Source organism: Mchenga conophoros, linkage group LG18 (assembly GCF_057382185.1).
Source record: "Mchenga conophoros isolate Kocher_MC1m ecotype Shallow Benthic linkage group LG18, M_conophoros_male_GT1.1, whole genome shotgun sequence".
In the NCBI taxonomy this organism is placed as follows: Eukaryota; Metazoa; Chordata; class Actinopteri; order Cichliformes; family Cichlidae; genus Mchenga; species Mchenga conophoros.
Window position 1 is genome coordinate 3874383 of NC_140543.1, and position 27612 is coordinate 3901994.

General features: G+C 42.7%; 1 long non-coding RNA gene across 1 annotated transcript; it reads left to right on the forward strand.

The window, feature by feature from the left end:
• The first annotated feature begins 4259 nt into the window (after window positions 1-4259).
• On the forward strand, window positions 4260-8584 carry LOC146552914 (uncharacterized). The gene is made up of 2 exons (XR_014889551.1): window positions 4260-5370; window positions 8322-8584. It is a non-coding gene; the product is annotated as an uncharacterized LOC146552914 (long non-coding RNA).
• Window positions 8585-27612: the final 19028 nt, after the last annotated feature.

Below are 27612 nucleotides of genomic sequence, written 5' to 3' on the forward strand. Positions count from 1 at the left end.
TATACATCGAGTGTGTATAAATACGAGTTTGGGCTGCGAGGAAATCTGGTCTGAGCCGCGAAACATTTTTCCTAATCTGCTGTTGTCCATACAGCAAATGAAATCGGGGCTGAAGCAGCGAGGCAGAAACATCACATTTTAATTCATTAAACTGATGATTAAAGCTGTGTTAGGACACAGTCGGCTGCTCCATATTAGTTCCCAGAAATCCTGTGAAGGGACTTCAGTCAGCCGCCCGTGATTACACGCAGGCCAAAGCAGAGCACACTTTGCATGTTTGCGACGCGCCCTGGTGCCGATCGGACGTCCGCTTTGTTTTATTTTTCCAGTCTGTGGTTTACTGTGAAGTGAGGCGGTGATTAGTATTATACAGTGACAGCTGGTGGAGAAACCTGCCCGGCTCCAGAGACAATATTTACAGGTGTGACCTTGAACTGTGTGTTCAGATTTATTCGGTGCTGCATAACGAAACACAACTCGGGTCCACAGCAAGTCCATGTAGAGCGATGACTGCTCACACTGACTGCTGCATGATGAGAACCAGTAGGTAATAGATGAGGACGATGCAGTTTGGCTGAAAATATATTTTTTCTCTGAATCTGTTAAAAGCATTTCTGTGTTGTTTACTCATAAAATATAACTATACTTTAAGCAATTATGTACAATTCTGGCTGGAAGAAGTTAGTGAAACCTTAGATTTGAAAGGGAAGTTTGCAGAACCGGTAAGAAGGGAACAGATTTTTTTTTCTCCAAAGCTTTGATATCTGAAGTTCGCTTGTAGTTGGTGGCATAAAGGCAAATAGTCAGTACAGCGAGCCTACGTGTCAGGTTATGAGGTGTAGAGAGGACCCAAACGCAAGACACAAGGACAGAAGAATGAAATAAAATTTCACTGTAGCTGAAAAAACAGGAACACTGGAATAATCAGAGCTGTAAGTGAAGGAGAACAACCAGAGGCTTTGAACAAGAACACATGACAGATCAAGATGGTGTAATTAACAAGAGATGACAATGAGAGTAGAGGGATAAACTACAACTAAAGTTCAACACAGTCAACAAAACCTGAAACTGCAATCAGAGGTAACTGGAAACATGGCGGTGGTCATCAACTTTCTGTTAACCCGCCTCTCGTTTGACTCATGCAGGGAGCTTGTTCCAGTTAAGAGGAACAAGTGGTTATTATGGAGCACCATGAAGAATATTAACAAACGTCTTAGCAGAAAATGCAACACTGCAAACAAAGCGAGAAGTGTTAGGTTGGCAAAAAAAGAATGCATAAATGTAACTGGTGTGTTCCTGCATTGTATCTGACAATGAAAGATGAAAAGAAAGATCTCAAAGTAAATAACTGGCCCGCTCAAGCTCCTATAACCAAATATAAAGCAAGACTGATCTGTTCAAGCAAGCATTAACAGCACCTATACACATACGTGGCACACACATATTCACAGCATGTAGTAAAGACAGGCGTAATGATGACAACACAATCAGAAACATCAGGGTGGATAAAGGTACAATTAGTGTTGGAAAAGAAATGACACCGACCTCTCCCGCAGGGGAATTGTAGAAAAAAAGGAGAGGCCAAAGGGGTACCCCAAATTTATAGGGTTGCACCAAAGAAGAAGAAGAAAAGGATGAAGAGGGGCTCTAACTGATAATGAAGATAACTACAGGCTCGGAGGTCCTAAAAGTCACGTATACCAGGAACAGTTTGGGGTTTAGAACACATTTTGTGTGATTATAATAATATGTAATTTACGACCCAGTTACATATTTCACATCTACCTCTTTCATTTGCAGTTGAAGGAGATACTCTGGTTTTGCCTGAGCTGCCATCACACACACCTCACCCCCAGAGATCAGCAGTCATAGCAAAGTAGCATATTCATAACCATAGCACAGCATAGTTAGCTCATTTATTTCACAGGGTGAGGACAACGTGCAGCATTCTCCTGACCTGTGGCCTCCACCTCTAGACCTCCTGGGAATGTCTCCAGCATTAAAGGTCCCATTGGGCAGCATCCAGAAATGGAACCACCAGGACTCTTCCTAAAGGTGGCCGTCTGGCCAATCTGAGTGATCAGGGTAGAAGGGCCTCAGTCATGGAGGTGACCAAGACCCTGATGATCGCTGCGGGGATGTTTCTTGACATCAGGAACCATGAGACTAGTCAGGGTCAGGGGAAAGATGAATGCAGCAGTGGACCTCAGACTGCAGTGAAGGTTCATCCAACAGGACCAAAGGAGTGGTTTCTGGACCGGTCTGTGCACAGAGCTCAAACTTGAACCTGGTTGAACATCTCTGGATCTGAAAATGGCTGCGCACTGACGCACCCCATCCAACCTGAGGGAGCTTGAAGGGTTCTTCAAAGAACAGGTGTGCCAAAGGCAGTGAATACTTTTGTTCAGGTTATATTTTTGTTTGTATTCCAAAGAATCTTTTTTCACTTTGTCATCGTGTGTAATCTGAACATTGTTCTGACTCGTGTCTGTGTAAATCCTGTGAATAGCTGCTTTTGGCCTGGTGGAACTATTTATAATTCTAACAGCTGTTAGAGGAAATTACCCCTTGTCTCCTGTCCATACTGGAGATACTGAGTGTGGCTGCGACTCCTTGAACTTCTTCTGGGACTATTTTTTAGTTCCTAGGATGTTTTTTACAACACGTGAAACTTTTGTCATCATGTTACACGAGGAGTGTGCAACGTGTGCCAGAAAGCATGAATGACACACAAACGTACTCTTAGTTTGTTGGAATCTGCCCACATTCATGAAACATGTTTTAGAGGAAACCACAGCAAAAACACAGAGCACTATTTTCAGATTAAACGAGGTGTCGCCAGCCGTGACTGTGACGACCTGCTGCTGATGGTAAAAACAGGTGTGTGTTTTTAAGGCCAAAGACCAGTGAGTTGCAGAGCTCTGTAACGCTCCGCATTTACTCCCAATCATATTTTCCTAATGCAGAGATCAGAGTTCAGAATGCAGAGAGGCAAAACCAGTGTTGTCCTCACAGTTTGCTTCACAGGCATCAGGCCGCTGACTGTGAGTGTCTCAGCTGCTCTGGCACGCTGCTCCTTGTGCAGCCGAAGCCGTTAATTATGGCAGCCGGTTCACAGTTTCGATAGCAGTGCTTTGGCGCTCTGCGACATCCCAACTGTCAGTTTAATCATAGAGCGCGGGGTCGACGACGCCGACCGCGCCGGGCTGTCTCTGCCTCGCCTCATCCCACACTGCAAAAAATGCCACAATCCCAGTTTCTCAACCTCTGTGACTCATGATGTGTCACAGACATGGAACCCACAGCGTGGGCTGGAGTGAGTGTCGAAGTGAATTGCAGGTCAACAAGGTGTAAAGTTCAGCATCAGGTTAATACCAAAGAAAGTACACGACTTCTTTATTGCTTTATTGTTTGGATTCATGAGGAAGATAAATGTGTAACATTGGAGAAGGAAACTCAGCCAGATGTGGACTGCAGCTGTAAATCAGAGGGTTGGTGGGGTTCTGCATACATTCGGTCATTACATCAATGCAAAATCTCCATCTTGCCAAATCATTTGTGTCTGTATCAAGTCCTAAAATCAGTCTTTGTCTGTTTTATGTGTTTGTAATTCAAGTTCTCAGTGTTTGTATTTTAACACATGCGATAATGAGACCATTTTATTTGTTGTTTTTAATGAAAGAATGTTTTAAGACCTGAACGAGACTCTTCTTGCAGTGTGCAGGATTCCTCCACTTCATCGCTTCATCTGGTGGTTTATGTTTCGTGGTTTCTGTTAGGTATTTTAGTACCACGGTTAGCATTTACAGAAGATTGTTTTATACAGAAAAGAGTTGCTCAATAAGGCCCATCTACTAGTTGTTTTTCTCTTTCTCTGTGACCCAAGAATTAATGTGTAGGACTCACAAGCTGGTACCCCAAGGTCGAAAACACCACAGAGATGAGACCACTTCCTTACTCCCATCCTCCCTTTTTCTTTATCTCCTGGAAAAGGCTCGTTAAAGGCTAGGTGGTTCGTTTCAGAATTCACTGATGAAAGAACTCTGTATTCTATGTCTAGGAGTGTATTTTGCTGGGATGATCATAAATTGTAGCTGAACTGATAAACTATACAAGGGATACTTTGCTCAGAAGGCAGGAAGACGTTTCCTTATTTGGTCTGTACCGGTTTGAACTGGGAAAGCTGACACACGAACCTTTTTTTCATCTATATAAACTGCTGTGTATCAAATAAACCTTTGAGTCGATTTGGGAAGGCAACCTGAAGCAGTCTGTGTTTCCTTGTTCTCCCAAGCTGCTCCCGGCGCTGTAACTAACCCAGCTGAACGGCATACCTGAGTGTTACTTTAAATAATTAGGAATCTTAGAAGGAAAGGACAGAACTCTGCTTATCGCTCACGCCACGGAGGAAACCCGGGAAGGCAATTTCCTTCAATTTTGGTGTCAGAAGTGGGATCCCTGACAGAAGGTAAATATGTGTCTTTCATATTTATATAGAGACCATATTATACCTCTCTCAGTGATCGATCCATAAAAAAACGGGATATGCTGACGAAGTTTCACTTAGTGATCCAGAGAGATACACTGACTGACTTCCTCAGTCCCCGAATAAAGTAAATTAACCCTTGTGTGGTGTTGGTGGACACAGGAAGTTGCCTGTTGTCTTAAATACTTCTCGTTAAGTGAGAAGTTGCTCATCAAAGAGTGACACAGGGAGTTGCCTGTTATCTTGAAACGTACGTCAAAAAGTGAGAAGTTGCTCACTCACAGAAAGCTAGTAAATAATTAAATTTAATTTTGTTAAAAAAAAAAAAAACGAAAGAAAACTGAAAACGGGTCTCACAGACCCGATTACCATACAAGGGTTAAAAGCAGTAAATTAAAAGCAGAAAGAACACAGGAAGTTGCCTGTTGTTTTACGAGAAGTTGCTCGTTAAGCGAGAAGTTGCTCGCTAAGTGAGAGTTGCTCACACAAACAAAAAATTGCTAGCAATAAATTTAAAGTGACCTCAGCTGTGCCGCAGCGAAAATACTAACATAAATCCTCCTAGCGTGTAAACCCCTCTGGAAATCACTGAACATGGGTCAGAATTATTCAAAGACCACAGACAGGTCCGATAAAAAATCTAAAGTACCTGTAAAACCAAAAATTAATAAAATACAAAATAAAGTCTCAAATAACGGCTCAGTATAACTCCCATTTCCGGTTACGTGTAACCTACGTCCGCGAATCGGTGAAGACGTCCATGATCACGTATCCAGAACATGCGGGAGTGCTTATGTGACTGACTTTGTTTACAACTTAAGAAGTTCAATGCATTCTAATTTCTTTTCGGAGCCTTATCCCGAACGATTATCGCCAGAAAACAGGTCAGTAGAAATGTTGAATATCATTTGTGATAAGAAAAGTAGTCTGCTTAAAAAGTCCTGTAGAAAATATATGATAGAATGCCGCGACGTGATGCATCAAATGTTACCGCTATGGACAAAAGGAGGGTAAATAATGACAAAGTCGCCGATTTCTTTAAGAATCTAAAGAAATTCCTGCTAACAATGTCCAGAGACAAAATTGACTTAAATGCAGTAACTATGTGTAAACAGAAGCCTGATGAATCTATCCTAGTATTCATAAAACGCTTTATGCACTGTTGGACAAGCTAGAGGTGCAAATTTAGCTCAGTTTTCCAGCAGCCGCAGACACCCAGAGCAAAAATGAATTTGTGTATTTCATTTAACATAAAGGGTGAAATGTTTGCTGACACTGATAACAGCTTATGTTTTCTCTGCCCTATGTACCGACATGATGGAGAAGGAACATCCTCTGTGTCAGCTGGACCCTCAGCAGAGAATGAACTCAACATCCTTTTTGTCCGGCACTCTATGTCACACACTGTGCCAAAAAAAAAAAAACGTGTACAGACGCCACTAACAGGTAATCCCATGACTGGGAGCCACACTTTTGTTTCTCTCACACTGTTCAACAACATGATAACTGCTCACACAAGTGAAGGTCAAACAGTGATTTTGTCACATAACTCAGACATAGTTTATGACATAACTACACCATGTCGTCACATAGATCTAACCTACCCTATCCACTGTACTATTTCTGCAGTTACATTGCCAGCTGAATACCAGAATATGACATTGTGGTCAAGAAGTGAGAATGATATAGGATTTATTGACTGTACACTTTATCACGTACACCTATTAAAACACAACAAGCAGTATATGTCAAGCAGCATCCCATTTCCACGGAAAAAGCCGCAGCTCTAGATGTCATCATAGGAGATTTATTGACTACAGGAGCAATAAAGCCCACACTCCTGTCAATCCTGTGCCAAAGCCTAACAAACCTGGCGTATGGCGTTTCATACAAGACTTAAGGCAAATTAATGCAGTCAACATTCCTCTGCCACCTCTCGTTTCAGATGTTCACAGCATATTGACATGCATTGCATACACACTTTACCGTGGTGGATTTATGCTCCGCTCCTTTTTCTCATGAAGACACACAGCCGTTATTTGCATTCACACATAGAAATAAGCAGTACACTTGGACTCGTTTGCCCCAAGGCATGATAGACAGCTCTGCTGCTTTCTCAATGGTGCTCCACTCCTCCAGGGCTGCACCCTGATCCACATGTGGATGACCTCCTCCGCCACTCAAAGGTGCTGCCTGAATTGTTCAGGGAATGCCGGCCTGCCTGAGGGCAGTAGCAGCTTGCTCTATCATGATAAGGGACTGCGAGAAGCTCACACTCTCACATGACACTATTCTACACACCAATCACCAGGTCACGACCATTGTAGCAAACATAACTAAACAACATATGCAAATCTCACTATAAAAGCGAGCAGCACACCTGATTCGCCAGCACATTTATTGATCCTATGCTGTGTTCTTCTGACCGACAGGATGGCTCAGACAGGCTTGACGTTCATGACTGCATGACACGTATACAGGAATCCACAGCACCATGTCCAGATTTAGAGCAAACACCTATCTCAGACTCAGCCACGGTTTATGTGGACGGGTCCTGTTCAAGGCCGAATGACAACTCATTTCTTTGTGGCTATTCAGTGGTAACAGTGCCTGACATCATACTAGAGGCTCACTCATTACCATTTCACTCAGCACAAAAAGCAGAGCTCATGGCTTTAATACGCGCCTGTGAGCTACATTTGGATAAGCATGTGACGATTTACGCAGACAGCCGCTATGCATTTGGCGTTGTGCATGACTTTGGCACATTGTGGAGACAAAGAGGATTTAGATCTGCTGATGGAAAATAAATTGCTAAATTGTGATTTTGTTCAAAGACTTTTTCAGGCTATACAGCTGCCATCGGCCGTTGCAGTTGTAAAAACGAAAGGACACAGTACAGCTGACACAGACGAAGCAACAGGTAATGCCTTAGCAGACGTGACAGCCAAGGCTGCAGCTGCATCACAGCTCCCACCTCCGCAGGTAGTATTATCTGTGCCCCTACAGCTGCCACTTGTTACACTCCCAGACTATTTAGACACAAATGTTGATTTAAAATTCATACAAGAGCAAGCCTCTGCATAGAATAATGACTGTACCTTAGAAGACAGAGATGGCCTATACAAAAATCTTAAGGGTTTGATTGCCCTCCCATATTCCCTGATGCCAGTCCTTGCCCGACATTTTCACTGTGTGAGTCATGTCGGACAAAGAGGGGTAATAGGGGCAATAAAATTAAGATTTGTAATTGAGAAAACATCACATGCAGTAAAAAGCATATTAGCAACCTGTCTAACATGTGCGCGAACTAATGTAGGTAGCTCAAAAGCGAAACATCAGCATTTACCACAACCAGATTTTCCATTTCATACATTACAAATTGATTTCACACATATGCCAGCACAAGGAAGCATCAAGTACTTACTGGTAATAGTGGATCAATTTAGTAAATGAGTAGAAGCTTATCCAACCTCAAAAGAAACTGCAGAAGTAGTCTATCAAAAGTTGAGCAATGAAATAATACCCAGATTCGGAATACCTCACCAGATTAACAGTGATAGAGGATCTTCATTCACATTAGAAGTAATTCAAAAGTGTGCTAAAACTTTAATGACCTGGGTCAAATTACTTACTCAAGTCCTGTGTGAGATTAGAATGACTCCATCTGCAGTAACCAAATTATTTCCATTTGAAATAAGATTATTTCCAACACCATGGTCAGCTTCCAAAGGGGCACCGCTAGTAGAAGGTGATGTATATTGCATTGTCCACTGATGTTCACAACCTGGTAGAAAAACTGAATAATAACTATCAGAAAGTTTGTCTCTCTCAGCTTTTCCCCTCCACAGTTCCACCAGTGGAGACAAGGAGACGCATGTTGGAGAAGCCACTAAAACCAAGGACTCTCTGGGAGGCCGCGCGTGTTCCAGCCCCAGACTGTACTGGCAGTGACGAAGAACCAGCATCCTCACAGACGGACAACCTCAGTGGATTCATGCCAGCAGGGTTAAGACCAGCCCAATCGGACCATCTCAGGCGTCGGATCAAGCAGACGACATCTCCGGCGAGCCAGCGCCCGGAACTAGAGCAAATAAACACACACGGGTAGATGACATCTCAGGCGAGCCAGCGCCCGGATCCAATGTACACACACACAATCACTGATTAACACACAACGCCTGAAAGAACAACAACAAGGTACTCAAACATCCAGCAGGAACAGAAAGCCAAAAGTACCACATGATGTCTAACCTGATAAAGCCAGACTCACTCCATCCTGATCATGGAGAAAATGAAATGCCCATTGTCATCATACGACGCTTATTCAATGTCTCTCGAACCTGGGACCAGGCCAGGAGACGACTGAAGAACTGTTTTTCTTATATACTTTCTTATATATTTAGGTTATTTATCATATCTATCGCATTAACCTTAGGATTTCTCTTTGCTATTTTGTATTGTAAACTGCAACCATGTTCACATTTCTGCAGGTCATATTTTGCTGACTATACCTCATGCTCCATTTTGCAAGACACCTACTTAATGCACTCCTCACGCTCCCTAAAATCAGTAAATAGCAACATAGACGCCACTAATAAACCATCTTATGCGCCCTCTAGAACAGGAGCTAACGCCTGGTTTGAAAATGCCAGAACAGCCGCTCGTGATTTAGGAAACAGTAACTGTTATGTCTGTTCAAAGGCTAATCCAGAACAGGTAATAGTAGGATACCCCATATCCGGTTTCCCCCTCACTGAGGGACTAGAGAAAATCGGTGGAGATAATGCTCTCCTTAAAGACGCTTTACAGTTGACTCTGAGCCCTCTCGACTGCTTACTTAGACACACACACACACCAACTAACCCTGAGACTCCATTAGGCGAATTATTGAAGTTATCTAATGACACCGCAGGGACCTGCGCCCCAATGAAACGCCCTAAGAATAGGTTAAAACCCTCACTGCCCTTAGGACAGATCCCTCTCCATTTTAATACTAGTATGATATGTCTGCGCAGACTAAAGTTAACTGGCCCAGACACACACATAGATTATACAAAGGATAACTATACATTCTTCTCTGACTCCCCAGGTGCACGCTGTAATGAGACATGGCTAGCTGTCTCTATGGCTGAAGTTGTATCATATCTGGAGGAACACACACACAGTTCAAGTTCGAGCAGAGAATCGATCATTGTTCCCCCAGAGGGTGTCTTAAATGATACTGACTGGGGGGAGTTAGTTAAATCACACATGGTCACGCGCCTGACCAGACCAATCCCACATGCTTATTGGATGTGCAATAATACTCTTAGATTAGCTTTACCTGTTGATTGGACCGGTACCTGTGGTCTAGTAACCGTTGATGTATGCTGTACTTTCATTCCCAATAACACCGCCCCTAACGGTTCATTCACACAAGCTATGAATAAACTTGAAGCATTGCAGATAGAACTAATTGCCAATGCAGGTCACGGTCAGTGGCTAGATAAGTGGCTACAGGACACGTTTGGAAGATGGAAGGAACTAATTGTAGCCTTTGTAACCGTTGCAGCATGTTTTTGATGATTATTGTCTGTTGTGTGGTACCCTGTGTACGTTCAATGATAACCCGTATAGCTACTAGTACAGCTACTTCAATGTATTTGCAATTGGCACAAATTGACCCAGATTATGTGTCAGATGTTACCAATGATGTTCCTGATGTGTATATTGAACATTAGGTTGTGAACTATTACATTTTATGATTTGCTTTTTATATTATGTTATTACATTTGTGATTTTTCCTTTCTATTTGAGTTATTATTTTTAAAAAATAATAAAAGAGGGGAACTGTTAGGTATTTTAGTACCACGGTTAGCATTTACAGAAGATTGTTTTATACAGAAAAGAGTTGCTCAATAAGGCCCATCTACTAGTTGTTTTTCTCTTTCTCTGTGACCCAAGAATTAATGTGTAGGACTCACAAGCTGGTACCCCAAGGTCGAAAACACCACAGAGATGAGACCACTTCCTTACTCCCATCCTCCCTTTTTCTTTATCTCCTGGAAAAGGCTCGTTAAAGGCTAGGTGGTTCGTTTCAGAATTCACTGATGAAAGAACTCTGTATTCTATGTCTAGGAGTGTATTTTGCTGGGATGATCATAAATTGTAGCTGAACTGATAAACTATACAAGGGATACTTTGCTCAGAAGGCAGGAAGACGTTTCCTTATTTGGTCTGTACCGGTTTGAACTGGGAAAGCTGACACACGAACCTTTTTTTCATCTATATAAACTGCTGTGTATCAAATAAACCTTTGAGTCGATTTGGGAAGGCAACCTGAAGCAGTCTGTGTTTCCTTGTTCTCCCAAGCTGCTCCCGGCGCTGTAACTAACCCAGCTGAACGGCATACCTGAGTGTTACTTTAAATAATTAGGAATCTTAGAAGGAAAGGACAGAACTCTGCTTATCGCTCACGCCACGGAGGAAACCCGGGAAGGCAATTTCCTTCAGTTTCCAAAAACAAACACACAGTACAGTACAGCGCCGTCAGCATGACTTGGTTCAAGCAGAGTGCACTCTGAAGTAGTTTGCTCCCAAAGCAAAGCATCAGATCACATCCATACCAGCTCTAGTGCTGATGAACCTGGTACATGTCCATCCATCCATCTTTTCCCGCTTGTCCAGGGCCAAATCTACTTGGTCTATCCAAACAAACCGGTAGAGTTCATGCACTGAAAACTGTTTAGGGTGAGATGGGAGAGGTACTCAGTTGGGTTTAGGCTTTAGAATCTGAACCTCATTCTTGGCGGCAGAAAATTTGACAAAACTCGAAGTGAGGGAGTGAGAACAACCTGAGACTGCACTCCTGTGTGAATTATGGCGGTAACACTCCTGCAGCCGCCCTTATATGTAGTTTTATTGCTGTTTCTAAGTGATAACTCTTAGAAACAGCAACCATGGCGATAACAGCTGACTGACCCTATCAGTTATACCTTGGGATTAATTATTTTAATTGGTTTTTAGCTTAAAGGGAAGTTTCATTTATAGATACAGCCATTGTACTTAGTAAGAATGACACAGTAAACAAAAACACATACCTGACCAGTCGAGATGAATATCTTTGATGGTGCAGATTTCAGCTTTCAGCATTAGAGCAGACAGTACAGGTGTTTGGATGAGTTTATTTCTGAACAGCTGACTGTACGGTATGTTGTTAAGCATTTTCCTCGCCTGCAGCTGCCACTCGAGGTCGATGTGAGTAAAGATACTAAAACGAGCTCAGAACATCGAGTGAAATCACACAGCAGCTTTTCATTTGCACTAAATCCTGTTTGCTTTTGTAAAAGGCTGTTGGTGTTCAAAGAAGGTTTGCTGTTCCCGGAGGCTTTTACACTGAAGCTTTCCCCCCTCCACACACACACACACACACACACACACACACACGCCCAGCGACACATCAGAAGTGCTGCCTGAATTTTGGAAGGCTCATTAATGGTCCATTTCTGTGTGTGTTGATTTGATGTGTGTCACCCGCCACCGTGAAGTGGCAGCAAATACGACATCCTGTCCTGGAAAGGGGCGAAAATAGCTGCTCATTAACTCGCTCTCAGTCTCTCTCTCTCTCTCTCTCTCTCTCTCTCTCACACACACACACACACACACACACACACACACACACACACACACACACACACACACACACACACACGGAGGCAAACACAGCTGGATAAAACTACGTAGACACACATTTTATTTGATCTCAAACACTTGAGGCTACAGACTGGTGCTCACACACATGTACGAAGGGTTACGTTACCATGACTGTATAAACTTTATAATAAATAACTGTAAATAACCAAGATTATTGAAAATATGTGTAAACGTGTTTTAAATATATTATAAAATAAAATCGATGTGATTAGCTTTGCCTGTTCTGCAGTTATTGTGAGCTAGAGCACTTTTTCTAAAAGGCTACATGGAAAAACCAAAATGCATTTTCCAGATAATATTTTGTACTGAACACAACTGTTTTTTTTCCATTTGCAATATTTGGAGTCTGTGCATGGCTCAATAGAGCAAACTCTCTACCCTCCTCTGTCCATATGTGGAAAGCTACAGTAGAGGCCGAGAAAGCAGCAGAAAGCCACATGAACTCTAGCTCTGCTCCAGCACAGGACTCTGAATCGACTGTTTGGCTCCACTTCTGTTTTTTGCCATAACTACATTTAATGGGAAGAGGGGAGAATTATTCCAGAATTATTAGCATATTTAGTCAAGAAAGTCTGACCCGAGTTTTCATTTTAATCATCTGCAGGTTAGAGTTTTGCAGGATGACAGCAGGCAGGAGGACAACAGGCTCAAGCTTCAGAGTTTGAAAAGTGAGGTTACTGGGGAACCACCAGCAGGGGGCGACTTCTCTGCTTGAAGATGAATCTTTGAGTTTGGCTTCCACTGGCAATAACAAGTCTTATTGAATAGAACATAGTGCTTATTTTTACAAATCTGCTCACAATGGAGGATAACTCTATGATTCAGGTGGGTCTGCATTGTGATTGGCTGAGTCTTTGTGCCCATCAGTTTGTCGGCCAGAGCCAGAACAGAAAAAAGGGCTAACGCTCCGAACTTCAGGTGCAACCTCGCTAACCATCAGGTGAGGCTACGCTAGCTATGTCCATGTTCTATACTTAATCTATTTGGAAGACAGTCAGGTTGGAGGGTTGGATGCAGAGCAGGCAGGCACAAAGGTCTGGAGCTTCCATATAGTAATTCAGCCAAGCAGTGCACATCCCCCCCCCCCACACACACACACAAAACATTGTACATTAACATAAAACTGCTGTCAGAACCATACTGAATTTCGCCAGAGAAACACGCACACACATATGAAGAGAGAGAGTATGCATAGTATACAAACAGCTACCAAACAGCCATCATAATTCGTCATACAATGAGAACAGGACAAATCAACAATTGACAACGACTAATTAGTATTAAAATCTGTAACATAATGTATTGTTTGGAGTTTAGTCTGTTACTGTTACTATTTTTTACCATTTCTTCTTGGAGCAACTGTAACCCACATAATTTCCTTAGGGATTAATAAAGTATTCTGATTGTTTCAGGATGACCTGCTTACCTGTATCTTTTGCTTGTTTCTCCTCCTCTTCTGTTCTATTTTTTCTAACCCAGGATTCAAATCATGAATACATGATGGGCTTGGATTTACAACATTATGAATGAAATGCGCTCTATTTGGAAGCAGCAGGGCCCACCGCCCCTTTCGACGGGTTGTGTGTGAGACTTTAAATCATCAAACTCTAAATTATAAATGTTAAATTGTAATTGATCCCTTTACCCCAAGTGTATATTTATTTTCTTACTCTTCTTATAATTATTGTTTGTTTACTTGCACTGCTGTAACTGGAGCCTCGTTGTCTCGTCTCTCTACTGGACTGTATGTAGCGGAGATGACAATAAAGTTTACTTTGACTTCAGCAGCGAGCAGGCGCACCGAGGGCTCTCGCGCTCACTTTGAACGTACAGGGAGTGCAGAATTATTAGGCAAATGAGTATTTTGTCCACATCATCCTCTTCATGCATGTTGTCTTACTCCAAGCTGTATAGGCTCGAAAGCCTACTACCAATTAAGCATACTAGGTGATGTGCATCTCTGTAATGAGAAGGGGTGTGGTCTAATGACAGCAACACCATATATCAGGTGTGCATAATTATTAGGCAACTTCCTTTCCTTTGGCAAAATGGGTCAAAAGAAGGACTTGACAGGCTCAGAAAAGTCAAAAATAGTGAGATATCTTGCAGAGGGATGCAGCAGTCTCAAAATTGCAAAGCTTCTGAAGCGTGATCATCGAACAATCAAGCGTTTCATTCAAAATAGTCAACAGGGTCGCAAGAAGCGTGTGGAAAAACCAAGGCGCAAAATAACTGCCCATGAACTGAGAAAAGTCAAGCGTGCAGCTGCCAAGATGCCACCAGTTTGGCCATATTTCAGAGCTGCAACATCACTGGAGTGCCCAAAAGCACAAGGTGTGCAATACTCAGAGACATGGCCAAGGTAAGAAAGGCTGAAAGATGACCACCACTGAACAAGACACACAAGCTGAAACGTCAAGACTGGGCCAAGAAATATCTCAAGACTGGTTTTTCTAAGGTTTTATGGACTGATGAAATGAGAGTGAGTCTTGATGGGCCAGATGGATGGGCCCGTGGCTGGATTGGTAAAGGGCAGAGAGCTCCAGTCCCACTCAGACGCCAGCAAGGTGGAGGTGGAGTACTGGTTTGGGCTGGTATCATCAAAGATGAGCTTGTGGGGCCTTTTCGGGTTGAGGATGGAGTCAAGCTCAACTCCCAGTCCTACTGCCAGTTTCTGGAAGACACCTTCTTCAAGCAGTGGTACAGGAAGAAGTCTGCATCCTTCAAGAAAAACATGATTTTCATGCAGGACAATGCTCCATCACACGCGTCCAAGTACTCCACAGCGTGGCTGGCAAGAAAGGGTATAAAAGAAGAAAAACTAATGACATGGCCTCCTTGTTCACCTGATCTGAACCCCATTGAGAACCTGTGGTCCATCATCAAATGTGAGATTTACAAGGAGGGAAAACAGTACACCTCTCTGAACAGTGTCTGGGAGGCTGTGGTTGCTGCTGCACGCAATGTTGATGGTGAACAGATCAAAACACTGACAGAATCCATGGATGGCAGGCTTTTGAGTGTCCTTGCAAAGAAAGGTGGCTATATTGGTCGCTGATTTGTTTTTGTTTTGTTTTTGAATGTCAGAAATGTATATTTGTGAATGTGGAGATGTTATATTGGTTTCACTGGTAAAAATAAATAATTGAAATGGGTATATATTTGTTTTTAGTTAAGTTGCCTAATAATTATGCACAGTAATAGTCACCTGCACACACAGATATCCCCCTAAAATAGCTAAAACTAAAAACAAACTAAAAACTACTTCCAAAAACATTCAGCTTTGATATTAATGAGTTTTTTGGGTTCATTGAGAACATGGTTGTGTCACGGATTGCCGGGGCAAGCCGTGTGGAATGTAGAAAAGGACCCAAAAGGCAGCAGCTCTGGTGCAGGCGAGTGTTTATTTACAGGGGTGGGTAAGTACAAACAGCGGTGGCGACAAAACATGAAACCGGAAACCTAAACTGGGTAAACTAATAAGACAAACCAGAATGAGGATGCAGGGAGGTCCGGAGAAATACATACGGGGAGACGCAGGGAGACCGAGGGGAAACAACACAGACGAACCAGCGACTAGACAGAAAACACAACTTAAATACACTCAGAAAACACAGGGAGATTACACACAGGTGGGAAACACAGCCGGGAGTGATTAACATGACGAGACTAGGGAGGCAAACTGAAAATACTCACATAAGACGCAGACCTACACAATAAAACAGGAACTTGCACATGAAAGGACACAAACTAAGAAATGCGGACTAGATACAGGAACACACGGGCAGAACAGAGTAAACACTAACCAGAGGAAGAACAGAACCAAACTCACGAAGAGAAAACACAAAATGCTGGGTCGAAAGGACCCAGGATCATGACAGGTTGTTGTTCAATAATAAAATTATTCCTCAAAAATACAACTTGCCTAATAATTCTGCACTCCCTGTACAGAATTTTTTAAAAAAACATCGGTGCAAATTATAAGTCTGTATCATGATGTCTGGTGTTTTTGTGTTTGTTGGTTTGTTTTTATTTTGTTTTATTTTGTGAGTTGGTTATTAGATGCTGCTCCAACCAGCCAGAGAATCCCCCGCCGCCCCGCCCTCTCCTCCCTGTGCTGCAAGCAGCAGGCGCACCTCGCAAACGGAGGGCGCCCTTACTCCCAGCAAATGGGCGATAGAAAACCGATCGGTCTGCCTCTCCCCACCGCAGGGAAAAGGGTAACACCACCTGGGTCTGGGTGCAATTCCCCCCTCCAGGGGCAAGGGTACCTAGACCCGGTTCGTAGAGTACGCTTGGGGAGTGTGATCGTGTGTACAGCGTCTCTTTATGTCTGTCTCCACATTGGTTGAGTGTGGAGTAAGTGCATATGAGAGCATGAGGGTGGGAATGGATGTTTGTGTCTGTGTGTGCCTGTATGTCTGTGTCTATATGTCAGGTTGGGTATCAGACACCACCTCTCTGGGGACATCTCAGGCCCTCCAAGGTTTGGAGGCCTATCTCCCCCTACCACCACTTCCCCTGCCAGTGGCGGACTCCCTCAGGTGTCGGTGCATTGGTGGTTCTTTGTGTCTGGGGGTGGGCGTCCGGGTACACACCGGCTCACTCCTTGGCGGCCGCTTATCGGGGCCTGGAGCCTGGGGCTCGCTCGGGCCACTTCGGAGGTGGGGTGCCCCCGGCCTCTTGGCCTGGGGCTCGGTCACTCAGGCACGGCTGGCTGCCGGCGGAGCTCACGGGCGCGTCACTGCAACTCCCCCTGGCTTCTGCTCCGCGGCTGCTGGGCGAGCCCTCATCTGGGACTCTCCTCAGCTCTTACTGGGACAGTGGCGCGGCTGCCCCTCTGTTGGTCTTCCTTGGTCTCTTGTGTTCTGGGGGCCTCTGGATGTCTGGAGTTTTGATCTCCTCCATACCTGCTTCACGCCCTGGTGGACAGGGCTGTGGCCCCCCCACACTCCCTAGCAGATCGTTACATGGAGAAACCTTTGGAATACAAGCATGCTGATCCACACAGGTATGCACACAGGTGTACACACGGGTATTCACAGACGCGGACTACAGCTTTCTTGGCTGCTGCCTCAAAGCACACTGTGCGCTGTCTATCTTGCGTGCTGCACAATATCGTTTATTATTTAGTATCTACTGATATCTACTGCTAGCTAGTTTATTGTGATGGTGCCGTTTTTTTTATTATGTTGCTCTTTGTTGTTTGCTTTCTCTTCTGTGTTTTTTCTCCATACAGGTGACCCATGTTTTTTTTTTTTTTCTTTGTTTGTTTGTTTGTTTTTCTTTCTTCCCCGCTTTCTCACCGTCTCTTCTCCCCTTTGGTTTTCTTTCTTCCCCCCCCCCCCTTCTCATCGTCTCTTCTCCCCTCTGGTTTTCTTTCTCTCCCTCTCTTTCTTTCATTCTTTCCCCCTGTCCTATCCCCCAATCATGTCTGTCCCGTTTGTAGCAACTGAAAATAAAATAAATTCATAATTATAATAAAGGTCAATCAAATGGACCAATATGGCAAGGCCATGATGATCCACTTGGTAAAATAAATCCGCTTGGCATCTTTCTTGGCCTTAAGACAACAATTCTGATGGCTAAAGATCCAAACGGGACACAAAAAAAACCAAAAAACGATCGGAACTCAGTCAATGTCACAAAGCACACGTCACTTTATCTGACATGGCTTCACAAACATGATGGCGAGTTGAGCGGCCTCCCCAGACACCAGATCTAGAGTAGACCTCTGTGGAACAGGAGGCTGGCAGCATGAACGTGCAGCAATGCTGAAATAATCAGATGCAATCATTTCTCAGAGGAAGGTTTCCAACATCTTGAAGTCAGAATGTTTACGGTGATCCTAAAAATGCGCTAGGTTGGTTTTACTGACGCTTTGTCAGCTCAGCTCTTTTATTTTGAAGCAAAGTTTTCTCTGATTTGGCAGGAAGCTGCAGAGAGAGAGTCAGCAACAGTCGAGGAGACTGACGGGATTCTGGAAGTCGACGTGTTTTGTCAGCTGTGCCGGTCAGACGGGAAGTAGCTTCAGAGTCGTCAGGGTTGGGTGACGCTCCAGACGCACGACATGTGACACAGCGTGTGAGCGCTCAGAGACTCCATACATCAACCTGACAGCATCCAGCCTGGGAGGTCGAGAAACGGTGCTGCTGCTGACAGAAGAGACGGGCCGGAGATAAAACAGAGCAGTCCTTATGCAAACATGCCTTCATGAAGTACAGCTTCAAATGTAATAGAAGATAAAAGAAGTCTGTTGTATTTGATTTACAAATGAGCTGCAAAACAAACCTAAAGAGATTAAGGAGCGCTCTGGATCCTGATGATCAGCAGTTATATTTAAAATGCCCGATGATTCATCTTTGGGTTAGATTTGGTCACTATCTAACTCACATTGTAGAGATGAATGTATCTTTGGATGTGGCAGCAAACTATAGCTGAACATAGACTCCCAGGTGTGGAAGTCTTATGAAAAGATGACTGTTGCTTTGTGTTGGAAGTGAAGGTCACTGTGTGAGTATGTGTAAGTTCAATAAGGAGGATGTGTAATCACCCATCAGTCTGCTAGTCTATCCTTTACGTCGCTCCCATGTTTCTCACCTTGTCAAACTCAACACTGACTTCATTACTCTGGTGCAATCATTTTCCGCAGTCTGCGACCCAATCAGCCTCCGCTCTGTGTGATGTAATGTAAGCACCTCCTTCTCATCTCCACCCTATCCTGCTCACTCAGCCTTCATCTTCACCGTCGCCAGCGTCTTAGCTCTGGGACGTCCTGTCCTAGCTCTTATCACTTCTGGGACCCTGTTCTGCTTTGACTGTAAATGGTTTCAATTAACTTAATTGAATCATGATCAGTTCTCCCAAACAAACTGCTGTAGTCATTTTTTTAAGCCTCATCTCACTGTGATGTGACATTTTGGCTTCATCTACATGTACAGGTGTATTTCATATTTAATTCAGTTCAGTTTTATTTATATAGTGCCAAATCACAACGCTTCAAGGTATGTAATATTGTAAGGTACAGACTCTACAGTATTAAAGAGAAACCCCAACAATCAGATGGCCTCTGTGAGGAAGCTTTTGGCAACAGTGGGAAGGAAAAACTCCCTTTTAACAGGAACAAACCTCCACAGAGCCAGGCTCAGGAAGGGGCAGCTACCTGCCATGACTGGTTAGGAGTGAGAGACGAGAAACACACTGTTGAAGCGTGTGTAATCTTTAAGCCCAATCTTAAAAGTAGTGTAATTCCAGAAGATGAAAAACTAAACAAAAACCCAACTTTATTAGTCATGAACACACAGTGTAAAGTTTGACTTTATCCAGTGTGAGCTTAGCCTGAAAATCACACTAAGAATGACAAAGTTTACAAAATGGACTAAATGTTTTGTTCACAATGACCACGAGAAAGAAGTCAGAAAGTTACGAGCAAACCAAACCTTGATTTTGCTTAAACAATCAAAAACGGATGTGGGTGGGAGAGTAGCTGTGGGTGTGGAAGATAAGTAGAGCTGGGTGTCGTCTGTATAGCAGTGAAATTGGATGTTATATTTCTTGAAAATATTACCTAGGGATAGGAGATAGATCATAAAAAGTAAAGGACCCAGGACAGAGCCTTGGGGTACACCAGAGTTAACTGGAATAGATCGTGATCTGTGAGTGAGTAACTGAACAAACTGTGAACGGCCAGATAAATATGAGGTAAACCAGGCGAGTGCTATATCGTTGATGCCAATAGATTTTAATCTATGAAGAAGGGAGTGGTGGGAGCATCGAAAGCTGCCAAAGGTCAAGGAGAATGAGGATGGCGATGAGTCCAGAGTCAGCTGCAAGCAGAAGATCATTTGTGATTTTTATTAGAGCTGTTTCTGTTCTATGAAATGAATGAAAGACAGACTGAAACTGTTCGTACAAGTTGTTTCCAGTGAGGTGTCCATGAACCTGTGCAGCCACTATCTTTTCCAGAATTTTGGCTACGAGAGAATTTTGGCTGAAATTGCCCTGAAATTATTTAAATTTGTAGGGTCTGAACCATTCTTTTTCAGTATTGGAGTTATCATTGCAGTTTTAAGAGAGGATGGAAAGGAACCAGAGATAAATAAGAGAGGAGTGTGTGATATCAATGAGCCAAGAGAGGGGAGTGAAAGTTTAACAAGATTAGTGGGCAGAGGGGCATTTCGTCCAGACCCAGAGGCTGCGTCCAGTTTTCATAGTCTCTGTAAAAAACATCTATTTTGAATGTTAGTGAATGCAGATCAACAGAATAGATAAATCAGACTCATTCAGCTTCACTCTGTGTTGTTCTGCGTCGCCTGCAGCTCAAACACCAAACAGACCAACAGACACAACAACTGAGTGAAAGTTCAGAGAATGGAGGTTTACTCTGGTAGAGCAGATGAATAAACAAATCCTCATGCTCGACCGCTCTTTAAACAAACGTCCAAGCTGTCATTTTTGACACTGCGTTGATGTTGGCTTTGAATCAGAGAGACATCGAGGACATCACGGAAACATTTATAGTCAGAATCAACATTACAGACTGAGAAAATCACAGATTTTCATGTTGGAACAGTGTCAGTGTCAGCTGGTGGCAGTCATATTCCACCCTGTGGCTACAGCAACAGAGATGTAGGTCAGTGTGCTTATAGCTGTCTTGGCTAACTGCATCCATAACATGAATTATTATGTTAACGGTTGCTTTGATGAAAAGAGCAGAGATGCATTTCCTCTCTGAGTAGACCCATGAATGATAATGTTGTACAGCTCTGGGTGGAAAAAGCTTTTTAAACCATATTTTGGGGCCAAATCAAAAGTAAAACCAGCATTTTTTAAAAATGAATAAATAAATTAGATTTTACTGGTGATTCATTGTACCCAATTTCAAAATAACTGCCCAGAGACATGGCAAAAATCGTGATGCCAAAGTGAAAGACTTGCTGCTTTTATCAAAGTCATATTATACAACTTTCTTCCTAGACAGTTATAAATGGTAAATGGACTGGTTCTATATAGCGCTTTTCTAATACACTATATACACTACAGAGCTTTTCTTTCACAGCTACATTTGTGTTTAAATAAAGGATAACCGCTGGTTATCCTTTATTTAAACACACTGAGCAGGAGGAGGTTGGGGTGGATGGTGGGCTTTACAGGTGTTCACATTCAGACTTCCATCTGTCGCTGTTTCGAGGCAGCAAGAAGCTCGTTGGTCAAGGTTAAACCACAATTGTGGCTTTAATTAAATGTAGACATTCATCTAACATTGTGTTTCTGGTTCCAGTTGAATTCCTTGAAAATAATATCACATTCTCTTTCAGATTTCTACCTGATTAAATTTGATGTGAGTCAAACTGAGTTGTGCTGAATTAAATTATTGCACACTGGTCCAGCAGCAAAGGAGTCAGTGCCTCAGGCAGCGTGGACGCCGATAGCTTCGATGGGTATTAAAGCTGATGAGCCGGGTGTCCAGTTAATTTGTGTTGGCTGTAAAAAGCAGTGTACAACGCATCCACTTAACACACTGTTTGCTGCTACAGCTACACATGTTTCTTTTCCAACTATTTATTTATAAGTGACTTATGTATGTATGTATGTATATATATGTATATATTGTACTATTCTTAGTTAGCGTATTGTCTGTCTTGTCTTAATATTGGTTTAAAATGGAGCACTGTAACAAAAAATAATTTCCCCCAGGGATCAATAAAGTATTCTGATTCTGATTCTGACCCGTGGGAAACAGAGGGGAAGGTGGTGCTGATCTACAAGCTTATACAGCAGCTGCAGCTTGGTGCTAATAAATCACACAGGAGTGACTGTTTGGCTGTTCGGTTCTGGATCAGATAAGTTTGGGGAAACATTTTCATTTTATGTTCATAAAAAGATGTAAAATCTCAGCACATCACTGGATTTTTTAGGTGCAAACCTGAAAGGAAAGCAATGGTTTATCAATAGGAATGTCAGCCAAACAGGATGATCTTCAGAGGATTTCAAACATTGAAATAAAGAAAGTTTACCCAGAATCAAACGACTCTTACTTGCTTGTCTTGTCTGTAATACATGTGATGGATCTATTTTTTTAATTATCTGTGTCCAGTGTTGGGGAGTAATGGAATACATGTACCGCCGTTACGTATTTAAAATACAAAATATGAGTAACTGTATTCTGTTACAGTTACCATTTAAAAAAGGTGGTATTCAGAATACAGTTACTTTGTTGAAATAAATGGATTACACGGCGGTATTTTCCTGTTTCATATTGTGGTGGGTCAGGACTGTTTGGGTTTTGTTTGACATGTTCTGTTGTTCCAGGTGGCAGCGTTACGGTTGCCATGGTTACAGGGCGACGCTCTCTCTCTCTGCGACTGTGTGTTTCCTGGGTGAGAGAGCGTCTTTTTGTTGTTGTTGTGCTAAGCTAATAGGCAGAATGCTACAGGCATAGCTCTAAAGAATGTAGCATCATGGGCAGTGTAGTCCGTGCTGCTGGGAGAATGGACCGCCATACCCGTTATGTGTCTGTGAGCGAGGGAGGGAGGGAGAGAAAGGAAAAGTACGAGCTGTCATCGAGCAGAAACGGGAGCTGGAAGCATGTAAATATAATAATAACCACTGCAGCCAAGAAGAGTGTCTGACGAGTCCAGCTGTAAGTAAGCTATTAAGACTGTACGCTTTGTTCATGTTTTCAATAAGTTCCGTTGGAGCAGCCTTTCAACGCCTCTCTCTGTCTCTTGCTAGCAAAATTGACCCACACAACAAAGTAAAGCTATTTTTCAGCTACAAGCCGACACGAACCCGACGTATTAGTCAGAGGTCCCTTTACTACGGTTCGGCGCCGCGGACCTTCAGTAACAGTAATAAGTCACAGCAATAGTACATCCATGTAGTTGTAAACAGCATGATAATATATTAAGTAATCCAAAGTATTCAGAATACGTTACTCTCATTGAGTAACGTAACGGAATACGTTACAGAATACATTTTGGGGCATGTATTCTGTATTCTGTAATGGAATACATTTTAAAAGTAACCTTCCCAACACTGTCTGTGTCTAATTAGTCTAGTTATGTCTAATTATTGTTTAAAGGAAATAAAATAAAATGTTTTTTTTTTTAAATTCATCATATCATTGTACATCTTCCCTCTGTGTGACCAAACCATCTATACGTACTGCTTCAAAGTATGCGTGTCTATGTTGTAGATCAGTAGATCATTAAAATAATAATAATAAGCAGTGCAGTGAGTCACTAATGAGCGCGCAAACAGTCAGCAAAGCTTCAATATTCAGTCAGGAATAAGCCCTGCACAGTCGATAATTAAGCTCTAACAATGTCTCTGCCAGTTAGTTCATTAGTTGCTAATCATTATTTACAACATAATTCAGGATTAGGAATTATGAGGGGAAGTACCTGGGAATGAAAACACTCCAGTTCTTTCTGGTTGTTCTTGCCAGTGCTAAAAATAGATTTTCATTCATGGCGGGAATAAAACGTCTCCCTCCACTAAACATTTTAAACAACATCTCCAGTAAAACCGAAGAAAAATGAAAAGCTGTCCAAAGCTGTTCTAAAGACCTGCCTGCATCCTGATCATCTGCATCAGAATGTCTTACAGAGGTGAAATCTGAAACATCTTATTTCAACTTGCTAAACTGCAGACCTGCAGTGAGACGTCGTGTGCCGGGCATCATCAGCGGAGCAGCCGCGCTCACGTCTCATTTTCAGATATTTTCAGATATTTACTGACTCTCTCAAAGGCCAACAGCCTGCTGTGCCTTAAAGTAAATGAATTTGAAATATGAGGTAACAGCAGCACGCCTGACTGAATGATGCTCTCTGATGTTTAAACAGTGTTATGTTTGATTGCATCCTGTGTGTACGCAAGAAAAGCACAGGAGTATAAAGAGATTTAAATAATCCTGGAAATGCATCAGTCAAATCTAAGGTTTAACCTTAGATTTAGAGATAACCCTAAAGTTATATCTCCTAGATATTTGATAAGGGGGAGAGAAAAATGAACGATAGATGCATGTTTCCGTATGCTTCATTTCCTGCTATGATGCAGAGTTTCTCGCTCTATAATGTGATGTGCAGACAGACGCTGAACTGTTTTCTTTCAGTGATTCTGCTGCCGTGCGCCTGATCTAAACGCAGTACAGGATGTGCTCTCTTTTTACCGCTCTGCCACGCACAGTCGAAATCGGAGTTAATCAAAAACAGCTTTTTGCTTTTCACGGTTCAATGAGAAACCAGGAAATAAACATTTCAGCCAGGTGCATAGATGGGTTCTTTTTTTCTCACCGAAACCTGTTTCACAAGGCCGAGCATGTCTGATCTGAGACGTTCCCGTCCAAAAAGAAGAAAAAAGACACTTTCATGTCTCGTTTTTTCAAGAAATAAACTGCAACAGGAAGAAGTGATTTCTTCCTCGGCTCAAACAGTAACCATCGTCTGAACGATCAAATGAGGATGTTTGAGATATCCAATCAAAGGAAACAAAAGAAGAATCAATCTGAGAAGAGAAACAAATTAAGACAAATTGCTCTACAGCTGTGCTTCAGTGTGAAGAGATGATGTAAACGATCCCAATGGCTGTGGCAGACATCACAATCACAATTACCAATTTCCATCTCAGCTTCTCGAACATCAGCACCGCGACTGTCTTCAGTTCAAGGTGGCAATCAGCGTAAAAACAGTGTTTGATTATCGATCGGCCCTTTCTGATTGGCCAACACGACTGAACACAAAGCCGAGCAATGACGACGACGAGCCCAGCGCAGCAGATTACAAGGAATGAGAAGCGAGGGAGGAGGATGAAGGAAAAAAAGCCATCTCTGGATGACTCATCCCCTCAGGCGGCCTTTCAGATGTGATGCCAGCAAACTTGGTTATTTGAAGCAGGCTCAAACCGCTGCGCCGCCCTCAAATATGATCACTTCCAGAGCCGGCCGAGGCCTCCGTGACTCTGTGACATCCGGACATCTCAGCGAGTTCTCCTCTCCGGTTCACAGGATTAAACGTGTTTATCGCCTGGAACATGTGAGGGTGATTTCTGTGTGTTTTCACGGCTTATAAACTTGTTTCGAGACTTCCTTTACTATTAGGTAATGCATTTTTTTTTTCAGACTAGTGCAAGGATTACTGGGGACATTATTTCATGCAGCTCAGGCTTCCAAAGTTGCATCCTGGTGAGCAAAGACACGGCAGAGGTTTGGTGATGATGTAAAATGAGGGAATGTTTGTGGGGGAATTGATTTTTCTTTTCATCTCTGTAGAAAGTATCTGTTTGGTGTGCAAGCTTCTCTAGTTCTTCACAGAGGGATTTCAGCAATAAAGAGCTGCTCTAGTCGAAGAACGTGTCCAAACAAGTTTGTCTTTTCTTTTTATACCTTACAGCTGACTGTGTTTAGTTCTAAATGATGAGGCCCCATCATATCTGAGAGACCTTACAGAGTTCCCAGAGTCTTAAATGTCAGGTCCCAGTTAGGGAACCGGGTACCAGTTAGGGTTCACGGGACAGACATGGTCTCCAGAGTTTAGACTAGACTTCAACGTTTCCTTTATAGTTAGTACTAGTACTCATATTCATGTTTTAACTCGACACATATACACAGTGGAGGCGAATAGAGTAAAACTTTTATCAATATTTCAATATTGATTTCATTTCTCAAGACAATTCACGGTTCAATACATAATGCAGTGAGTCAGACTGTGTTTACAGGAATCACCTGCTGTCAAACATTTTGTACCTGATGGGTCGGTCACAAGCAGATATTCCAGCCTCTGGTTGCCAAGGTAATTCTTTAATGTACTCTATTAAGCACTCACTAATATCCAGTCAGTGTATCCAATCGTTTTCATTGGTACTCATTTCAGTGATTGAACCTGATGCCACTGACTCTTTCTGGTGTCTGGTTTCTGCTTTGCTCCCAGTCACTTCCTGTGTGGTCACTGGTGTCTGTTCCTGGAGGAGTGGTCTGCTCAGGTGTTCATGGTGTTCTTCTCTTTCTTGTTCCTGTTTTATTTCCTGATTCATTGATTTTATGCTTTATCTGCTCCTCACCAGGTCTGTGAGGTGCGCTGGCTGTCAGGATGAGTTTGATCTGAGGCTTTCTGAATCCGGTTGTTCAGTGATGACGCGACGAATCCTACTTCCGGGTCTAAAGTAGTCTGCGTTTAATATGGCTTTTGTGTTGTTAACATGTTTAATGTTATGTATTTTCTTCTATTTGATCTCAAAAAGCTCCTAAAACAGTCAGTGATCACTGTTGACCTCCCTCGGCTTTTATTACCACTAATCGTTTATTTAAGCTCAGTTTTTAAAACCTTAGGATGTAACTACAGCCCAGCCCATGCAGCAGTATATGAATGACTAACCTGGTATTATGGATGGATTATCTCAGTTGTTCTCCTGGCTGAAGTTTGGTCCTTTTACAGCATCCTGCCATGCGATTACATTTGTTCCTGACCACCGAGAACACTCACGTTAACTTTTATCGAGTGGAAAAAAAGTTAGCTTGTTTATATTATGCTAGCATAGCTGTGTCGCTAGCGGTCACGTAGCACATCATTATATACCAGCTAGCCAAACTTCAGTAGCCCTACAAACGTCACTGCTGTTTAGTTTTCTGTCTTCATTTATGCTGGAAGTGATAACAGAGCTGTACGTTTGAATTTGTTTCCAAAACCCCGCAGTCAGGACATGCTATATTGTATTTAGATAGAAGCTAGCGAGCTAACTCCCTGCTAACTTCTAACTCCGTTAAATGTCATAAATTCCGTTTTCATGGATGCCTGGATGTTAAACTCAATTGTTACACCTGGTAGAGCAGAACGCTGATCATTTTATTAAAGATGAAAGACTTTAGACAGTTTTTCAACTCTCAGTAATGCCACAGTGATCGTTTGATATATGGACCTGCAACGGAGTTTAGACCCAGACACGGCTAGTGACGTCAGACTGAACAACCGGATAGAGGTTCTGATGGAGGAAGACAGAGTGTGCTTAAGTGGAATGTGATTGAAATTAATGTATCATGTATGTATTTATAGGCTTAATGCCACTCTGTCAGCTTGGCCTTGGACTGATGTGACTGTGCGAGGTTTTGAAAGAGAGAATTAGTATTTATTTTTCTGATTTTTCATATTGTCACAAACTGCGACTGCAACACTGAATGAATTATTCATAACAGAGTGGCTTCACGTCTCCAGAGAGTGCATCAAAGTCAACTTTTCCTGTATGTTCATTCATCTGTGAGCCAAGATGTTTATTAAAAGCTTTCCTGAAATTTGATTTGGTTTGTCCACTTTACTTAAATCTAATTGCACTTTGGCTGCAGTTGATGTGGAAAACTTTGACTCAGCAGGAGTCAGTGTAATCAGCCAATCACGGCACAGCTCTACAAGGTCCTGCGCTTCAAAATCATTTGGTAAAAA